A 19,731-nucleotide genomic window follows, 5' to 3' on the forward strand; every position below is an offset into this window, starting at 1 on the left:
GATTAGGACAGATGAAACATGTTGCCAAAAATTGACAGTAACAATAGTATATGTTTTGTCTATGTCTATGGTTCTCCAAGCAGTTTTGGTTGTTTTTATAACTTGAGAAGTGTTTTTTGAAGAAAATGGCAATATTCTAAATTAATGTTAGCTGGCTATCTTGAATGATGTAAACACAGTTTAAAAACAAAACAAAACATGTACCTATGCAACAGAGTGTTATACATTAAATGTGACTGTGTCATTGTGGGCTGAACCGCCATTAGATTGAAATCCTAGAATTGCCCATGGTAAGTGCCTTACTGTAACCACGATTTTTGCATTTTTATATAAACGAGGGACGAGAAGAAAATATTTTCTGTGGTAATCAACATTATGCTACAAATACTATCGACTGAGCTTAATTTGTATTGAACATGAAACATTCCTTTAGTTGCTGATAATCTTCTTCGCTGGAGCTCTGGAATCACATTTGCGATTGCTTTCAGATTAAAAAAATGGTGCTTTGTTGATGCCATCACTGTATGTGTCATAAGAAAGGAGTTACATGTTAATAATAATGACCTAAATTTCACTAGCGGATTGTTATAGTTTGTCGTACAACACAAAGCTATCATTTGGCTTCAGAAGATATAGCGCATACGTCATATGTATACTTTAATCATGTTGTTAGATGCTTTCCATTATAAATTGTCATTGTATGGAAAAGCGCTACATGAAAAATTCTCCTTTTGTTCAAAAGAAAGAAAACAACAGCAAGTATGGAACAACAAGTGAGTGAGTAAAAACAAAATCACTTTTGGGTGAACTATCCCCATAAGTTTTATTGAGCTGCATCCAAGCAAAACATTTTTTTTAAGTTGATCCAACAGAAAGAAATACACCTATGATTCATGTTACATTTAATAATGGTCTTGTCCACCTCTTTCTCTCGCTGTACTAAGAATGATGGGAGAGTAAATCATTGAGATGGTCCACTGAGATCATTCAGAGATGTCAGGTTATATTCATTAAGACGTGACATGGAGAAGTGTCCTTGGTGAACTAAACCACTTTGGCCAGCCTCTTCTCTCAGGGACAGATATAGATTGAGCTGGGCAAAGAGGAGAGCCAGCCATCCCTGGGGTCAGAGTCAGCTGCCAAACATGAAAGGTGTGTCTCCACACATTGGTCATTTGTCTTGGCCATCTCTCTGGACGCCTCATTGGAGAGAGCAAGGACCTTCATCTCTCACCATCACAGAACCTTACCACAAGGCCTCTTGACAGATGACCCATAATTCATTTTAGCGACTCGTTAATGGCCTTGACTTGTCCGTGGTAATAGCACTGTGTGGCTCTAAATGATAGAGACGCTTCGGGAACAGAGGTGGGCAACCGTTTGTGTCTGAATGTAGTCTGTGGTTAGACTGAGTCTTAGCTTTTTACATTTTATCTCATTGTCTATTCTATAAAGAAAAAAGATATAGGCTCTGTTCCAAAACCTTTTGAGCTGCCTACTAAGTCTGAGAATATTTGTCAAATTTAAGGTAAAAATGCACAATCGTATGCAAAAACTGTGCATTAGAACATAAGTTGTGTGCCAAGTTCTGACAATGACTCAATGGTGGAGGTCTTTGGTTGTTGCGACTCACTCTCTAATCAGCGTCTCGCATCAAAAGGGGTGGCTCACACAGAACCGTTTTTGTGTCAGTCTGTTCACTTTTCCCATTATTTTTCTATGTAAACATCCAGCTGATTTTTCAACATTTCACGCAGTAGCTTCGTGTTTTTAGATGCTGCTTAAGATAAAAAGAATGTCACCTTTTAAATGTGCATCTCGAGTCACCTGTGTTCTGTTAAATACGTTTCACTGTGTCTAGCTTTTTAGTGCAAAAAAGCATTAGGTCTAGCGGCCCATAAGCAATGCATTTTTAAATGCTGTCCATCTAGCGTCCTGTTTGAACAGCTCCTACAGAAGTACTTGGCTCAAATACACACCGATACAGCGGTGAGGAGGAGCCTGAGCAGCAAATGGTGCTTCACAGCCAAGTTCAACTGAATATAACATGAAACATGGACTTTTAACATCTAATTAAAAAAATAAATAAATAAAAATATCACTTATGTCCTGTAGCTTTTTTCCCTTAACTGAAATAATGTCTTTAAAATTTCATATAATTTGATGGTAATTACATAATAATTTCTAATTTTGGTAATATTTAAGTAAAACAAAAATCTAATTTAGTTTCTAAGCCCTGTTGATGGCCCTACTGCTATTTAGGTAGCATTTTAAAACATCATAGGTGCACTCCACATGCAAAGGCTGTTTCAAAAGGTATACCTGAGGCAACATCAACAATAATACATTTTTGTTTGAAAACGCAATGTTTAATTTTGTTTATGCCTCTTATCCACACTTGAACGGATTTGAAGACACTCTCCGTTACCAAATACTTTGGAAAATGAGGAATCAAAAACAGATTAGTGGGGATGTGGCCTAAAATACTTAGCCAGCATTGCATAAAACAATAAAATCCAAGATGGCAGACAAAGCAAGAGAAAAGTGGATTATAAATATCATTAATTTGATACCAGAAGTTATCAATATAAAATAGTTAAATCTAATTAAAATTGAATATTTTACCCAATATTTATGGGTGCTATGTATTTTTATGCTTATTAGATTATTGTGCCATTAGCTTAGCAACATGCTAACACTAAACTTACATTTACTTTTCATTTATTCATTTGGCAGACGCTTTTATCCAAAGCAACTTACAAAAGAGGAATAATACATCATAAGCGATTCATCTCAAGGAGACAGTGGTATGAAAAGTGTTGCATTACAAAGTTTCACTAGCATCAGAATAGTAGTATCCAAGACAGATTAGAGTACAACAAGAATATGTATAATAATTTTATTTTTTATTTTATTTTATTTTTTTATGAGTGAATGGTTAAGTGCTTATGGAAAAGTTGTGTTTTTAGCTGTTTTTTGAAGACAGAGAGTGAGTCTGCATCACGGATGGAGTTGGGACGGTCATTCCACCAATGTGGTACAGTGGGACCGTAAGTCTGGGAAAGTGTTTTGGTGCCTCTTTGTGTTGTTTAAACAAGGCGCCACTCATTAGCCGACCTCATGCTTCTGGTGGTATCGAAGCTCTGCATAAATTATTTTAGGTATGCTGGAGCAGACCCAGTGACTGTTCTGAATGCCAGAATCAGAGCCTTGAATGTGATACGTGCATCAACCAGCAGCCAGTGAAGAGAGACAAGGAGTGGTGTAACATGCACTCTCTTTGGTTCATTAAAGACCAGACGTGCTACTGCATTCTGCATTTGCAGGGGCCTAATTGTGCATGCAGGGAGGCCTGCAATGTGAGTGTTACAATAGTCCAGTCTAGTTATGACAAGTGACTGAACAGGAAGTTGTGTGACGTGTTCAGAGAGGAAGGGTCTTATTTTCCTGATATTGTAGAGTTTAAATCTACATGATCGGGCATCTTTAAGATGTGGTCTGTGAAATTGAGTTGGTTATCAATGGTTACCAAGCTGCACGGTGATGTTGTGTTCAACAGCAGGATTGGCTGGAAAGACGAGGAGCTCAGTCTTTGCTGGGTTAAGTTGCAGGTGGTGATCCTTCATCCAGGCCAAAATGTCTGCCAAACAGGCTGAGATTCGAGCAGTCATCGTGGCGTCGTTGGGCTGGAAAGTAGAGCTGTGTGTCATCAGTGTAGCAGTGGTAAGAGAAACCATGTGCCTGAATGATGGGTCCCAGTGATGTTGTGTATATAGAGAAGAGAAGTGGCCCAAGCACTGAGCCCTGAGGTACCCCAGTAAGTAGCTTATGTGACTTGGACACCTCACCTCTCCAGGCTACCTTGAAGGACCTACCTGAGATATAGGAATTAAACCAGTCAAGCACAGTTCCTGTGATGCCCTTAATTTGATTTGATTTGATCAAATCAAATCACTTTATTGTCACTCAACCATATACACAAGTGCAACAGTGGGTGAAAGTCTTGGGTGCAGTTCCAAGCAATATAGCAGTCATGACAGTGATGAGACAAATACCAACTTACAATAAACATCAGATTTACACAACACAATTTACATATCTAATATACACATAATTACACACAACACAATATACAAATAATAATATACAATGAACAGTATACAATACACACAATATAGAATACACATACACACAATATAGAATACACAGTATACAATAAAAATAGTAAATATCAAATATACAGTAGGTTGTATTGTGCTGTATTGACATTCAGGCTGTTGGTTGATAGTCAGTTGCCAGTGTGTTGTTAAGAGAGAATATAATTTATGACAGTCCGGTTTAAGATTAATAAAGTGCAGTGCTGATGTATTTTGATCGTGAGAGATCAAGAGTTCAAAAGTCTGATTGCTTGGGGGAAGAAGCTGTCATGGAGTCGGCTGGTTCTGATGCTGAGATACTGCCTGCCTGATGGTAGCAGTGAGAGCAGCCTATGACTTGGGTGGCTGGAGTCTCTGATGATCCTCAGAGCTTTTTTCACACACTGCCTGGTATATATGTCCTGGAGGGAGGGAAGCTCACCTCCGATGATGTGTCTGGCAGTTCGCACCACCCTTTGAAGGGCTTTGCGGTTGAGGGCAGTGCTGTTGCCGTACCATGCAGTGATACAGCCAGTCAGGATGCTCTCTACAGTGTTGGTGTAGAACCGTGTGAGGATGTGGTGGTTGTGGTGGTTCATTCCAAAATTGGGTCGGAGCTCGCAACACAGCAGCCATACTTGGTGCCATCTTGAGGTTGACTGTGTTAAAGGCTGCAGAAAGGTCCAGTAGAATCAGGATGGATGATCTGGATCCAGCTCTCGCCTCTCTCAGCGACTCAGTGATAGACAGCAGGGCAGTCTCGGTGGAGTGTCCACTTTTGAAGCCTGACTGATTGACATCCAGCAGCTTGTTCTGCGAGAGATAGGCAAAGATTGAAATCCATGTTTGAAAACTGCCTTTTCAAGTGTTTTTGCCATGAATGGGATGAGAGAGTGTTCTGTAGAGGTCTGTAGTGTTCTACTTGTGTGGGGTTAAGTGCAGGTTTTTTAAGCATCGGGGCTACTCGAACCTGCTTAAATGTAGTCGGAAAAATGTCTGTAAGTAGACGTGTTAATTATATGTGTAAGTGCAGGTTGGAAGGACGGAGAAATGGCTTGGAGAAGGTGGGAAGGAATGGGGTCAGGGGAACAGGGTGTGGGGTGGTTGGAGAGGAGGAGTTTAGAGACATCAGTGTCAGTCAGAGGACAGAACATAGAGACAGAAGAGCTGCATACAGGAGGCAGGTGTTTGAGAGGGTGTGGTGCTGAGAATGTATTTCTGATGGCTGTAACCTTATAGTAAAAAATGTGGTGAAGACATCTGCTGTCAGTAAGGTGTCATGCGGTGGAGGGGGAGGACAGAGAAGTGTGTTGAATGTTCTAAATAAGCTGCGAGTGTCTGTGGTGCTATTGATCTTGTCCTGGTAATAGGAAGTTTTTGCAGATTTAACATTATCTGAAAAAGATGCAAGCAGAGACTGCTTCTTGCCCAGATCTGCTGGATCTTTAGATTTCTACCATTTGCTCTAAGCCGCCCTGAGGTCAGTCCGATGTTCATGAAGAACATCAGAGAGCCAGAGGAGAGAGGACAGATGCTGTCTAGACAGGTTGTTAAAGTAGAGCTTAGTGTGTCTGTGGCAGTGTTTACATCCAGGGTGGAAAATAAGTTGTGTGTGGGAAGAGAGGTAGAGACAGCAGTGGAAGGGCATGTGGGTGAATGAGAACGGAGGTTCCGGTGAAGGAAACCAAAGGCGGAGTCTGTTTTAATATAGATGGGAGAGTCATGTTGAATTGAACAAAGTAGTGATCAGACACATGTTAAGGTGTAACAACAATATTTTTGTTTCTACAGTTACGTGTAAAAATGAGGGCCAGCTGGTTGCCCGATCTGTGACATGCTGTAGTGCTTAGCCTTTCCAAGTCAAATGAGGCCAGAAGAGCATGAAGTTCAGTGGCTTGGGGCTTTATTGGTGTATGTTGAAATCTCCAAGAACCACAAGTGGACTACCACCACCCTTTGCAGGGCTTTGCGGTTGAGGGCAGTGTTGTTGCCGTACCAGGCAGTGATGCAGCCAGTCAGGATGCTCTCTACAGTGCTGGTGTAGAACCATGTGAGGATGTGGTGGTTCATTCCAAAATTCCTCAGCCATCTCAGGAAGAAGAGGCGCTGGTGAGCCTTCTTCACAACGGCCTCAGTGTGGGCGGACCATGTGAGTTCCTCAGTGATGTGGACACCCAGGAACTTGAAGCTGCTGACTCTCTCCACCGGTGCTCCATTGATGGTGATGGGGCTGTGTTCTCTGTCTTTTCTCCTGAAGTTCACCACAAGCTCCTTGGTCTTGCTGACATTGAGGGAGGGGTTGTGCTCCTGACACCAGCATGTCAGAGTGTGTTTCATCATTGTCAGTGATCAGACCTACCACCGTCGTATCGTCAGCAAACTTAATGATGGCACTGGAGCTGTGTGTTGCCACACAGTCATGTGTGTACAGAGAATACAGGAGTGGGCTGAGAACACAGCCCTGCAGGGATCCAGTGTTGAGGATCAGTGATGAGGAGATGTTGCTGCCCATTCTAACCACCTGGCGTCTGCTTGACAGGAAGTCCAGGATCCAGCTGCACAATGAGCTGTTTAAGCCCAGAGCCCAGAGTTTCTCATCAAGCTTGGAGGGCACTATGGTGTTGAATGCTGAGCTGTAGTCTACAAACAGCATTCTCACATATGTGTTCCTTTTTTCCAGGTGGGAGAGAGCAGTGTGGAGTGTAGATGCAATGGCATCATCAGTGGAGTGGTTGTTGCGGTATGCAAACTGCAGTGAGTCCAGTGAGGCGGGCAGCACAGAGCAGATGTAATCTCTGATTAGTCTCTCAAAGCATTTGCTGATGATGGGGGTCGGAGCAACAGGACGCCAGTCATATAAACAAGTGATTTTGGATTGCTTTGGTACAGGCACAATGGTGGACATTTTAAAGCATGTGGGGACTACAGACAAAGAGAGGGAAAGGTTGAAAATATCCGTAAAAACACCAGCCAGTTGGTTCGCGCACGTTCTGGTGACACGGCACGGAATGCTGTCTGGACCTGCGGCTTTACGGATATTCACATATTGTTACATCCGCTACAGAGACGGAGAGTGAACTAACCTCTGTAGCTTTGGCCGCGAGAGCTCTCTCTACGAGGGTGGTGTTATTTCCCTCAACACGAGCATAAAAAGTATTTAGCTAATCCGGGAGAGAGACAGCTGTGTTCACAGCAAAGTTTTTATTTCCTTTGAAGTCTGTGATGATATTAATTCCCTGCCACATGCTTCTAGAGTCGGTGGTGTTGAACTGTCCTTCAATCTTGTCCCTGTACTGGCGTTTGGCTGCTCTGATAGTTTTGCTTGTTTATGCTCCTCCGCATTCCCAGAATTAAAAGCAGAAGTCTGCGCATTAAGTGCTGCACAAACATCGCTATTAATCCATGGTTTCTTGTTGGGATAGATCTGTATTATTTTGCTTGGTACAACATCCTCTATGCACTTCCTGATGAAACACGTTATGCTATCAGTGTAGACCTCGATGTCTTCATCAGAGGTGGACCGGAACATCTCCCAGTCCGCATGATCAATACAGTCTTGTTGCATAGAATCTGATTGGTCCAACCAGCACTGGATCGTTCTGAGGGCGGATGCTTCCTGTTTCAGTTTTTGCCTGTAAGCGGGCAGAAGCAGAATGGAAGAGTGGCCCGATTTGCCAAATGGTGGGCGGGGGAGGGATTTGTTGCCATCCCGGAAGGGAGAGTAGCAATGGTCCAAAACCCGGTCCCCTCGTATGGTAAACTGATGTGTTGGAAGTTGGCTTTGTTAAAGTCCCCAGTCACAATGAACGCGGCCTCAGGGTGCACGGTTTCCAGCTTGCTTATACTCCCATACAGTTCCTTGAGTGCCCGGTCTGTGTCGGCTTGTGGCGGGATGTACACAGCTGTGATAATGACCGCTGTGAATTCCCTTGGTAGCTAGAATGATCAACACAGGAACATGAGAAATTCCAGAGCAGGAGAGCAGAAAGACTTGATAGAATGTCACCCAACCACCCAACATCATCAATGAATCTAATAATACTAATACTCTAATACTCTACTAATCTACTAATACTAATAATAATACTCTAGCTAATACTCTAAAACAAGCGAAGCACTGTTTAGAGACACTAAAAATAATGCTAAACTTAATTGTGTTATTCACTATTTAGACAATTCCAGAATAGTAATTTATGAGTTTCCATTTCAGTTATGATTACACCTCAGATGGCAGTTTCCTATGTAGACAGCAGACAGCAAAGCAGCTCTAGGTTTCAGAACAGAGCTATTTTCAGAGCCAGATTTTCTTCTCTGCTTGTCCTGCACTACAGGACAATTACAAATGTATTGTCTTGGTTACTGATGTATCCTCTGTTCCCTGATGGAGGGAACGAGACATTGTGTCGATGTAGTGACACTAGGTGTTCGCTCTTGAGAGCCCCAATCACCTTTGCTTTATTCAGAAAAGGCCAATGAAAATTGGCTAGTGGAATTTGCATGCCACTCTCTGCCTTGGACATACGGGTATAAAAGGAGATGGCATGCACCACTCATTCAGAGTGGTGCTGAGGAGACGAGAGAGAGTCCCGGCCATGTCAGTGGTTGGTTCAGCGCCACGGCAGGAGGGACACAACGTCACGTTCCCTCCATCAGGGAACAGAGGTTACATCAGTAACCAAGATGTTCCCTGTCTGTCACTCACTCGACATTGTGTCAATGTAGTGACACTAGGGGTTCCTATACGAAATGCCGCAGGAGCTGAACCGTGTCACGAGGTACGGAGGAGTGGACACGTTCAGGCTGCTGCGTGCCACGCAGCGAGTGCTCGACCACGTCGTGACCTTCCAGTGAGTTAGGTAAGGCATCTCCCTGGTCCCGATAAGGGTGGGAGGAGGCACTTACCTGAGGAGGCTACAGGCGGTGACCTTTTCTGATTTTTGTATTAAGCAATTTCCCACCAAGCACCTGAAGGTTGCCGCCTAAGTTTAAACACAGCATGGACCAGGTCAGGAAGCAGCCGCGGTGGCTCTCTGCTTCACGGAGAAGAAAGAGAGCCGCGGCCGCAACATTCTCAAGGCAATTTCTCACAGTGAAAATATGACCCATCCACAAAAGCTGCCTCGGCATGCTGGTGACCCAAGCACTTGAGACGAAAGGCAAAAGGACATCTTTAAAAAGACGCCAATTCTTTGTGCAAGCTCTTTTAGAGAAAATATACTCTTTTAAATATACTCTTTTTTACACCTGTGGACTCAGCCGCTGAAGCGTCCAGGGGAAGCACAACACTCGACCGTGTGAGGGTGACCGCTGATATGCACCGTAAAATCCAGCAGCGATAGTAAGGTGACGGGACGAACACACACATGCGCTCAGCACTGAAGAACAAGTCTGAATGAGTGGTGCACACCATCTCCTTTTATACCCGTATGTCTGGGGCAGAGAGTGGCATGCAAATTCCACTCGCCGATTTTCATTGGCCTTTTCATTGGCAAAGGTGATTGGGGCTCTCAAGAGCGAACCCCTTGTGTCATTACATCAACACAACGTCGAGTGAGTGACAGACAGGGAACTAAACATTCATTTAAAAATTCAGTTTCATCATTGTCAGGACTAGTTCAAAAAAAATATTTAATATTTAGATGTGATATACGAATGCCTACTGCCTTAAAGGGATAGTTCACCCCAAAATTAAAATGATCTCATAATATAAGGAGAATTTATAATAAAAAACGACTTAAATATTGATCTGTTTCTCATCTACACCCATCATATCGCTTTTGAAGATATGGATTTAAACACTGGAGTTTTATGGATTACTTTTATGCTGCCTTTATATGCTTTTTGGACCTTCAAAGTTTTGGCCACCATTCACTTGCATTGTATGGACCTTCAGAGCTGAGATGTTCTTTTAAAAAATCTTTGTGTTTAGCTGAAGAAAGAAAATCGTATACATTTGGGATGGCATGAGGGTGATAAGAGATAAGAGAATTTAAAATTTTGGGTGAACTATTCATTTAATGGATCACTTCAGTATTTCAGGTGGGTTTGATGCATCATGATCCAGCATATCTATTGGCCTGATGGTGTGATCCCCTTTGGTAAGTACATCAATGGAATTGTATTACCTCATTGATTCCATGCTTTGTTTAGATCCACTGTCCATAAGCAAATAAAAGAAACTGCTAATTGACAACTGCTTCTTGCTAATTGACAACTGCATCAGCTCAGATGAATACACATATAATAATTATTTATTATCTGGTTTAACTGTTGGGCAGGCAAGTGTGACCTATGGTGAAGGTCTAATTGGAAAAATGGTTCAAAATATTCTGTTATGACAGAACCAGGGGCTAAAATAACCTTTTTGCCAATTGTTGGTGAAAATTTACCTTGCAAAATGTAGTATATATATATTTTTAATGGCTATAAAGTAGTATTTTTAATTTAATAAAAAAAAAAAATAATAATCAACAAAATGTTTGTTTTTCTGACCCATCACAAATGGACATCTTTATCTCTTTAATATTTTTGACAAGCAACACAGTTTTCACTTGAGCATCCCTACAGTCTCTCAGACTGTACCCATTTCCTTATAATATGTCGACAGAGTTCTGGAGTACAACAGTGAAAAACTAGCTAAACATTGACTGTTGTATAACATGCATTATTTTGCAATAAAAAAAATGTACCTGCCAACTGGTTAGGAACTCTAAAAGTAAAAAGTAATTTTATTTGCACATCAAAGCCAATATTTACTCACATTTGGCAAATGCCAAATGTTAATTTTGGACCCTGCTTAGCACTGTGAAGCAGGGCTTAGAAACCCACTGCAAGAAAATAAAATGTTGGTTGTATCCCAAGAATGTGAGCCTACGATATGGGAATACATGTAGCTTGGTAGGCTCATGTAGTGATTACATCCAAGGTCTCCTTTTAAATGTTCCTGACCCTCTACACACAGTTATTTCACTGTATAATGAAATGAAATCTAGTTTTTGGTATCATGAGTTGGACGTGGGCTGTCTACACGTGTAACTGATCCACTCTTCTTGCCATTGAAACACACTGTGCTTTTCAGCATGTGGTGGAGAAAGCTAACTCTTTATTAAAAATAGCAGCATTGATCTCCAGGGGTGTAGGTGGACTCCCACATTCTGTCACATTCAAGGAAGCAGCTCGGATTTGAAGAAGCAATAATGCTTTTTTAAAGCCTCATACATTACATATGCAGGAGAAGATGCTTGGGTTTTATTAGGCCATTAACGACTCTGCCAATGAACACCAGCAGTGGAGAGATGGAGAGAATTCATCAGGCACTTCTACGATGTGCTGGTTTAAATACAGAATATGGTTAATCTAAAATGTATAATATTGACCCGATGAAAAGTGCTTTTCTCCTCTAATCCTCAGAGAATCCTCAGACCCCACACAATGCTATTGTACATCTGGATAATAGGGGCCACATAATCACAGTATTACATGAGAGAGATGTAATTATCGTTTTCTTCATCTGCAGATTCTTCAGGGGTGTGACACTGCAACCTTTCAGAAGGAGAACGTATTATACACTGAAAGAAAAGCTCCCCTTGCATAACAAATTCAATGGGACTTCTTTTAGCCTATAAAAATGTGAATATTAATATTTGCAATGACTTGTTTGTAAAACAATGAGTAACAATGAGGCGCAGAGGGGAAATCTGGCCTCCGTGTTTCACCCCATTTATGTGAAAGACAAAGGAGCGTCACATCATGCTCCTTCTTTTGTGGAGAAAGAGGGGCACAGGGGAAGTTCCCTGAGGCGTCCCTCAATCTTTCAGTCAGGAAATCATCCCCAAAAGCATGTCCCCATGGCGATTCTCATGAAGCTTGAAAAGTATTGGCCAGTTACATATTCAGCCCCAGTCAACCACGTCAGGCCAAATCTCACAACCAAAGAAAGACAAGAGGACACTACTATTTCACATAATAATCAAACTGTGCCCTACATAACACAAGACGCCCTTGTTGACATAGAGGCATGGACCTTTATTCAAACTATGTGAAGGAAATTTTTTCCCTTAATGGTTTTAAAAACTGACCTCAAGGCCTATCTTCCTATCTTTTCAATCTTTTTAATGTATTGGAAAAAAGTAAGAAAATTAATTTAGGTATCTTTATGTTCTTGCCCTTTTCAGGGTGAAGACAGCATGTTAAGTTAAAGTAGTTGCATTCAGTTGAGCTCCATCTAGGTGTTTTTAACACAAGAACACATCCTGTGTGTGCACCCTCTGAATCTTTGCAATAAGAGTTGAGTGCTGTTGCTGTCCTGGACTGAAAGTCAACATGCATACTGTTGACGCAAGTTGATGCCCCCTCTTACTATTTAGATAACACAGAACCACCCATAGAGCAATCGTAACAACCACAAATAATAATAAAAAATAAAAAAACATTTTTGGCAGGTTTGTGTAAAGTTTTTACTGGACTTTGAATAGTGAGCAATGTTTTGAAGTCAAGTAACGTAATTATTGTGTTTTCATGATCGATCATTTCCAAGCTGTCACTTTCGAGTACTCAATAAACTAGTTTATACTTTCCAGGATGAAACTTTATGGAAAACCGGAAGTCTGCGAGCTCAGCTAGCCATCTGTATGTGGTTGCATTCAGTTTTGCTCTTGACATGACATACGTGAGATGGTTGTTGTCCATGTAAACAGTGAATGATGGGGCATAATATATATAGTCTCTAAATCTCTTGCATATGGCCCATTTTATGGCAAGAAACTCTAACTTCCCGGAGTGGAGGTGATAGTTCTTCTCTGGGAGAGTCAGTGTTCTTGACCCATAGGCTATAACTACCAACTTGCCTCTCTGCCTCTGATATAAGACTGCTCCCAAGTACAAATTGTTCTTCGAGATCTGGATACCCTAACACTGGTGGTTTTGATAAGAGGTCAATTACCTCACAGAGAACAGTTTGATGTTCATCTGTCCATGTGATCGGGTGAGAAAACATGACCTGTCCTTGGTGGCGATTTTTCCCTTTTCCTCTACTCGTTTGCTTGGTTTTTACCTTAGGTGTCTTTTCTACAGTCAGTAGGTTGTAAAGAGGTACAGCTAGGTGGGAAACGTTTTGGATATACGCACAGTAATAAGAAATCAATCTTAACAGCTTTTTCACCTCACTGATAGTCTTGGGGGTTTTCTTCTTCAGTGCTTGAATTGGAGCGATGTCGGCAGAGTCCATTGTGTACCCGTCTCTGGTCACCAGCCTCCCTAGGAATCGCAACTGGTTTCGGAACACTTCACAATTCTTAGGAGTTATCTTAACACCATGTTTCTTGTAACAGTGTAAGACTTTTCTAATATATTGGAGATGATCCTCAAAAGTCTTTGAATGAACTAAATTGTAATCTAGGTAGGATTGACATACCTCATCTCTCAGTTCCCTCAGGCACTCTTCCATTCTTCTCTGGAACTCAGCAGGGCATCTGTCAGCCCAAAGGGGACCCTCACCCATTCATATAGGCCCCATGGTGTAATGAACGCAGTGAGAGGGCGGCTTGACTCTTCCACAAACCGTTGGTGATAAGCTTTGCCCTGATCGAGGACTGAAAACCATGCGCTGCCAGACAGACTGTCCAGCATATCCTGCATGCGGGGAATAGGGTGTCTGTCTGGAATGGACTTTTTGTTCAATTTGCGATAGTCACAACAGAGACAGAGACTCCCGTCTTTTTCTGCACACACACGACTGGAGAAGAATACAGTGACTTAGACTTAGTGATCCAACCCTTGTTCAACAGATCATTCAGATATTCTTTGACCTCTTTATGCAACGGTTTTGGAACTGATATATAGGTGTGCTTCACTGATGTGGTGTCATTAATGTAAATCTTGAGCTGGAGCGATAGAATCCAGCCCACATTGCTATAATCATGAGCAAAGGCACCACTCTCCTCCCTTAAAAGCTGTTTAACTTGCTGCTGCTGTGCTGGTGTCAAATGATCTAGACAGACAGGAGGGTCCCATAGGTCTTCCTTCTCACACTGTGATGTGGCACCGCCATATTCAGTGAACTTTATGCTGCATTCACTATCTTTGTGGGGCAGTCTCTGTGTGCTAGGTGCTACTGTAATAGATGAGCTCATTTTCTGGGCTATCACTGGTTTCATTGCCGCAGGGTAGATGGATTTTACTCTTTGGATGTGGCCTAGAACAGTGCGTGGAGGCAGAATGATATCATGAGCGGTATCAATGATGACCGGAATCGCTGTGCATGAACATGTCCCTCTCTGTAGGCAGACAATGTTTTCTTGCACCCTCAAACCTTCTGGCCACTTTGCACATTCATCAGGCACAAACAGAGAATATTGGTTGGATTGTAGAGGGCCTATTTTTATGCAGCATTTTACAGTTCTCACCTGTCTTGCTGGAATCATTGTCACCTGTCTTCCCACTTTCACTGTTCCATCACTGCATCCATCGTCTCTACACCTCACCAGTTTCAGTAACATCGCCTTCTTACAACTGACAGAAAACGCTGTACTCGTGGCTTTGGTGACCACACTGGGGGGGGCTGCTCTACTCCACAGTTCAGCAGGTACTCAATGACGTTATATCCAATGATGGGCACCTCTGCCACCCCATCTTCGCCAGCTACTAACACAGGTACTTCCAGCTCTAGCTGCGTGGCTCTGTCTTTTCCCAGTCTAAAAGTCACTTCAACCCAACCCACAAACAGAATGACTGTTTGGTTTACTGCTCGACCTGTGAGAGAACCAGGGCCCAAAATCTCTTCTGTACTGCATAATGTGGTGTGTGGGAGGTGTTCTCTTCTCTATTTTTAGTTAATGAGACATACTTGAGATCCAGTATCCCACAGTACTCGTGTTGCCACACCATCAAAGAAGCAGATTATGACACAATTCTTTCCTATCAGGTTTAATAGCTGTGCATGGTGTTTTGGGGACAGATGAACAACACTAACTTATCTGAAGAGCTGTGAACTATATTCTTTCTGTTTCCAACTGATGGATGTGTTCCTGGCCTGTTGATTTTGGCAGCTAGGCAGCAAGGACAGTGTGGTGGAAGTTGTTACCACTGTATTGCTGGACACGTGCACCCTGTTGGCTCTCCCTGCAGGTTGTCTACAGTACCCTCTGGAGAGATGTCCACTTTGCCCGCATTTAAAGCAATGGTCATATTGGTCGCTATTGCTGCTGTCTTGACATCCTCGATATTCCCACTTTCTTTCACGAGGCTGCTGATGCGTCGACCTGGAGGCTGTGACGAGGAGGAGGACTTGGCCGGGCCATGAGGATGCATGCACGGCGCTGAATTGTCCTAATCAGCCAGAAGGGGTATAAAGACGAGCCAGAGGTGCCAGTTAGAGAGAGAGAGAGACACACCGGCTGCTGTGTGTGTGTCAGTGTGTTTATGTTTGTTTAAGTACATTTATGTCATTAAAGTTATGTTGACTGTTCTGCCGGTTCCTGCCTTCTCCTTGCCCATTGTGAACCACATTACACAGGCACTCATAGCTTTTCGCATCTCCCCAATCTCCTCTTTCAGCTGTCTGATGGCTTCATACAGTTCAGACTCTTTCTTTTCAGTCGCTGGCAGTGTTTTCAGTGCTTTAACGTGTGTGTGTGTGTGTGTGTGTGTGTGTGTTGACTGCTCCTTTCCTTCGGCTGCGTAGCCCAGTCTCTCTTGACTTTGTTTCACTTCTGTCTGGATTTCATTGATTTTTGACTTTTACAATGTGTGTGTGTGTTTTTTTTTTTTTTTTCGTTCCCACTCCAAACTCGCAGCTTCATTCATTTTGGTTATGAGAACTATATCAGTGACTGTGTGATCATCCAGACAGTTTTTGAGCTGGTACTTGATGTGATCTTTAGACAATCCAGTTCCCACTTCATGCAGAAATCTTATTTGAATCAGACCTGTGCTATAATGTTCTTCTGCATTAGGCTCTCTTGCAGCAGCTAGCAGTTGTTCTTTCAATTTGATTGCTCTAAACAGAAAACTCTGTGGTGATTTGCGGCTATATTGTGTAATGTTTATCAATCGATGGTAAAGGTCAGTCTAACTACTTTGTAGTGACCCTTTAAAATTGTGCGCAGCTGAGAAAGTGTTAAATCAGTTTTTATTTCCAGCACATTGTGCAGGCTCAGTCCAGGACTGACTGTTCTCATAACAGCGTCAATTTTCTGATTCCCTATGTCCCTTTTTAACATCTGCGTCATCTGATGAATTAGATTATTGTAAGACATCTTATCTTTCTGTCCTCTTTCTCCAATTTGACCATTTATCTTGAAATCTCGATGTATGGTAAATTCAGAGATCACATTTGGAGTGGGAGGATTATGGCCTATAAAAATTTGAAGCACCAGGAATTTTCTGACTCAAACTGTTTCTGTAGATGTGCTAAATCGGCCGCATCTTTGCTAACGTCGTCACCGCCATCCTGTGGTGCGCCATTTTTTAGGTTCTATTTCGGATTTTTCCAGACACTCTCAGCTGCTATCGCCACCTGCTGGACACCAATTGCATGGCTGTAAGTATACAAACAAATATAAATGCATGAACTGAATAATAAAACAATATAACACAAAAATATTTGGGGGTCTGATGTTTATCTCATCTGTGATCATTTATATAAAGTAAACCTTAAAATATTTCTGAAATCTAAAAAAAAAAAAATTTTCAGCTTCAGATACGCACAAATACCAGATGTTGCATGCTTTCAACATAATGTACTTTAAAATGTGGTTTAAAAACAGTATTTTTGACACTTTTGGCTTTACATACAGTATGTTCAATGCACATTGTGTAAGTGAATTTATATTATTCATTGATTCGGTGGGTGTTTTTAGGTTTGCTTAAAAGTTAGTAAGAAGCAGGCTGTAATTAGGCTAAAATAACTTCCTTTAAAAAATAGTTGCTGAATTTATCAAAGTTTGTGAGGTCTTAATAAAAGAAACACAAATATTCTGGCTCATGACTTGAAGTTTGCACATTTCTCGAGTACATCTGTATATTACACTGTGTTTTTAAGGTTATCTAAGTATTCTGTACTTATTGCATCTGAATGGACCAAGTCAACACAGTTTCCAATATCTCACCAAGACAGGCATTTTAACCGTTCACACACAGATGCAAAAGCGAGTCACAAGCGCTCTTCTTGTATGTTTCACAGAGAGAGAGAGAGAGAGAGAGAGAGAGAGAGAGAGAGAGAGAAAGTGACTGAGCATTTGAATACCTGCGTCTGTTACAGGGATGAACATGCTGCAGCTGTTAGTTTAACGTCATGGTTACTTGTGTAACCTCCGTTCCCTGGTGGAGGGAAAGAGACGTTGTGTCAGTGTAGTGACTTCTAGGGGTCACTCTTGGAAGCCCGAGACACCTCTGGTCTTTGATAAAAGGCCAATGAAAATTGGTGAGTGGTATTTGCATGCCACTCCCCCGGATATACGGGTATAAAAGGAGCTGGTATGCAACCACTCATTCAGGTTTTATGCTGAGGAGCCGATATAAGGTCCGGCCATTTCAGTAGGTAGTTCAGCGTTGTGGCAGGAGGGACACAACGTCTCGTTCCCTCCATCAGGGAACGGAGGTTACACAAGTAACCATGACGTTCCCTATCTGTCACTCACTCTACGTTGTGTCGATTTAGTGACACTAGGGGTCCCTATACGAAACACCACAACTGGCTGAACTGTGTTACGTGAACTGGCGGTGTGTGGTGGGCAGACTACTGTGTGCCTCATAGCCAGCACACCAGGTCGACACTTAACCTACCCAAACAAAGTTATGAGTGTCGAATGGCCCTTTTTGGGGACAAGTCGACTACCCAAAAAATAGAGACAGGCTTAACCCAGTCGTGGCCTCTTTTCCCCATCTTTTTTTCCACTCCCTAAAAAAGAAGGGGGATTATCCGACTGGGCTGCCAGGTCTAGTCGGGGGGTGTCCCTCCCAAGGGGAAGACACCGCGGAGACCACACTTCGCCCAAAGGGGGGGGGGGGGGTATTTAAGTGGAAGAATATGTCACATGGTCTTTCCAACCATGTGGAGAGTCTTCAAGGTAGATCCTGCCCAATGGGGGAGGAGTTACTACAAACATGGAGACCGGGGCAGAGGGGCTCTGCCCAAGGAAGACGCAGTTTGCCAACAGGGAAATTATCTAGCGGAAGATATATATCGCATGGGGTTAGCCTTACAGGGAACTGCCACATGCGGAGCACCTACCCCAGGACAGGACTCTTAATTAGCATGTGTACTGGGCCGGCAGCGAGTCTCTCCGAAAACTCGACTGCCACAGGGCTCGGAGGAAGTCAACCAGGGAACAAAGTTTGTGAACACTACTGGGAAACGCCAGTTTCATTCTTGTAAATTTCTTGGGAAACTCTTATTTTGACATTGACACAGAAAGTATTCTCTCCTCCTCCATGTTCAAAGTTTACGTCTTCTCCCAACTCGGAAGGGCAGCAGGTAGGCACCTTGAGCAAGTTTGATTACTTTATCACGACTCTCGGCTGTGATCGGCAGTAATGCTGAAGCTGTTAGTTTAACTGTATTTCTCAGCTATAGTGTAGCAGTAATATGAGCAATCATGGAGTGAGAGACAATTCCAGATTACTTCAAAGAAACGCGCACACTGGTTGACAACACACAGTTTGTCAACGTCAGCTTAACTCGCTCATAGCACACACAAGACGGTCTTTTGTCGCCACCTGGTAGTTCAAATCAGTAATGTCACAAGGCTGAATGAAAATTCACACATCTAACTACTCTTACACATTTGTTCTGATCTTACATGTTAGTTTGGAATGCCACAAACACAAGCGGAGTGATACAAACAGTAAAGCATCCCAGTGATGATGGTGTGAGCTATCAGCACTCTTGGAATGCCTCTCATCTAATCAGATTTGAGGACCGAAACTAACTGTTGTATAATTATATATTACTTAATATTAAGATATATTTTAATATAGACTTGATACTGAAGTTCTGGTATTATTAAGACATTTACAAGATGATAAAAACATCTGAGACTTAAGCCCCAGTAGGCCACCCCTAGCATCACCCATGTTTGCCATCACTGAATATAATTATATATTAATGAGTATTATCTTGGCCATTAGTCACCCTTATAACTAGATCAGGGGTGGGCAACTATTTGTTTTGTTTTTTGCATGGATGTAATTTTGTGGCAATTTTCTGTTCACTATATATGACTTTATATGTAAGAAATGTGTAAAAAAAAAAAAAAAAAAAAAAAAATTGACATTTTCTATATATATGTAACGCATTGCTACAAAAATAAATTGACTGTATACATACAAATGTGCATATCCTTTTTTCTGTGTACTACAGTATTGTACAGTATTGACTTTTCCCAGTAAACTTTTACCTACCGTTGAATTCGGTATCTCAAAAGCTCTGTGTGATACACAATAGCATTCAGCTAGACAAAACTGACATTCTTGTATAGTACAGTAAGCAGTCAGTGTCAACAAAAATGTAGAACAAAAATAAAAATGTTATATAACACACATTTCCAGGGTTGATTGCCATGGTGAAAAAAACATCTAAACATTTTGACCAGTACGG

The sequence above is a fragment of the Myxocyprinus asiaticus genome, chromosome 21 (genome assembly GCF_019703515.2).
Source record: "Myxocyprinus asiaticus isolate MX2 ecotype Aquarium Trade chromosome 21, UBuf_Myxa_2, whole genome shotgun sequence".
Lineage (NCBI taxonomy): Eukaryota > Metazoa > Chordata > Actinopteri > Cypriniformes > Catostomidae > Myxocyprinus > Myxocyprinus asiaticus.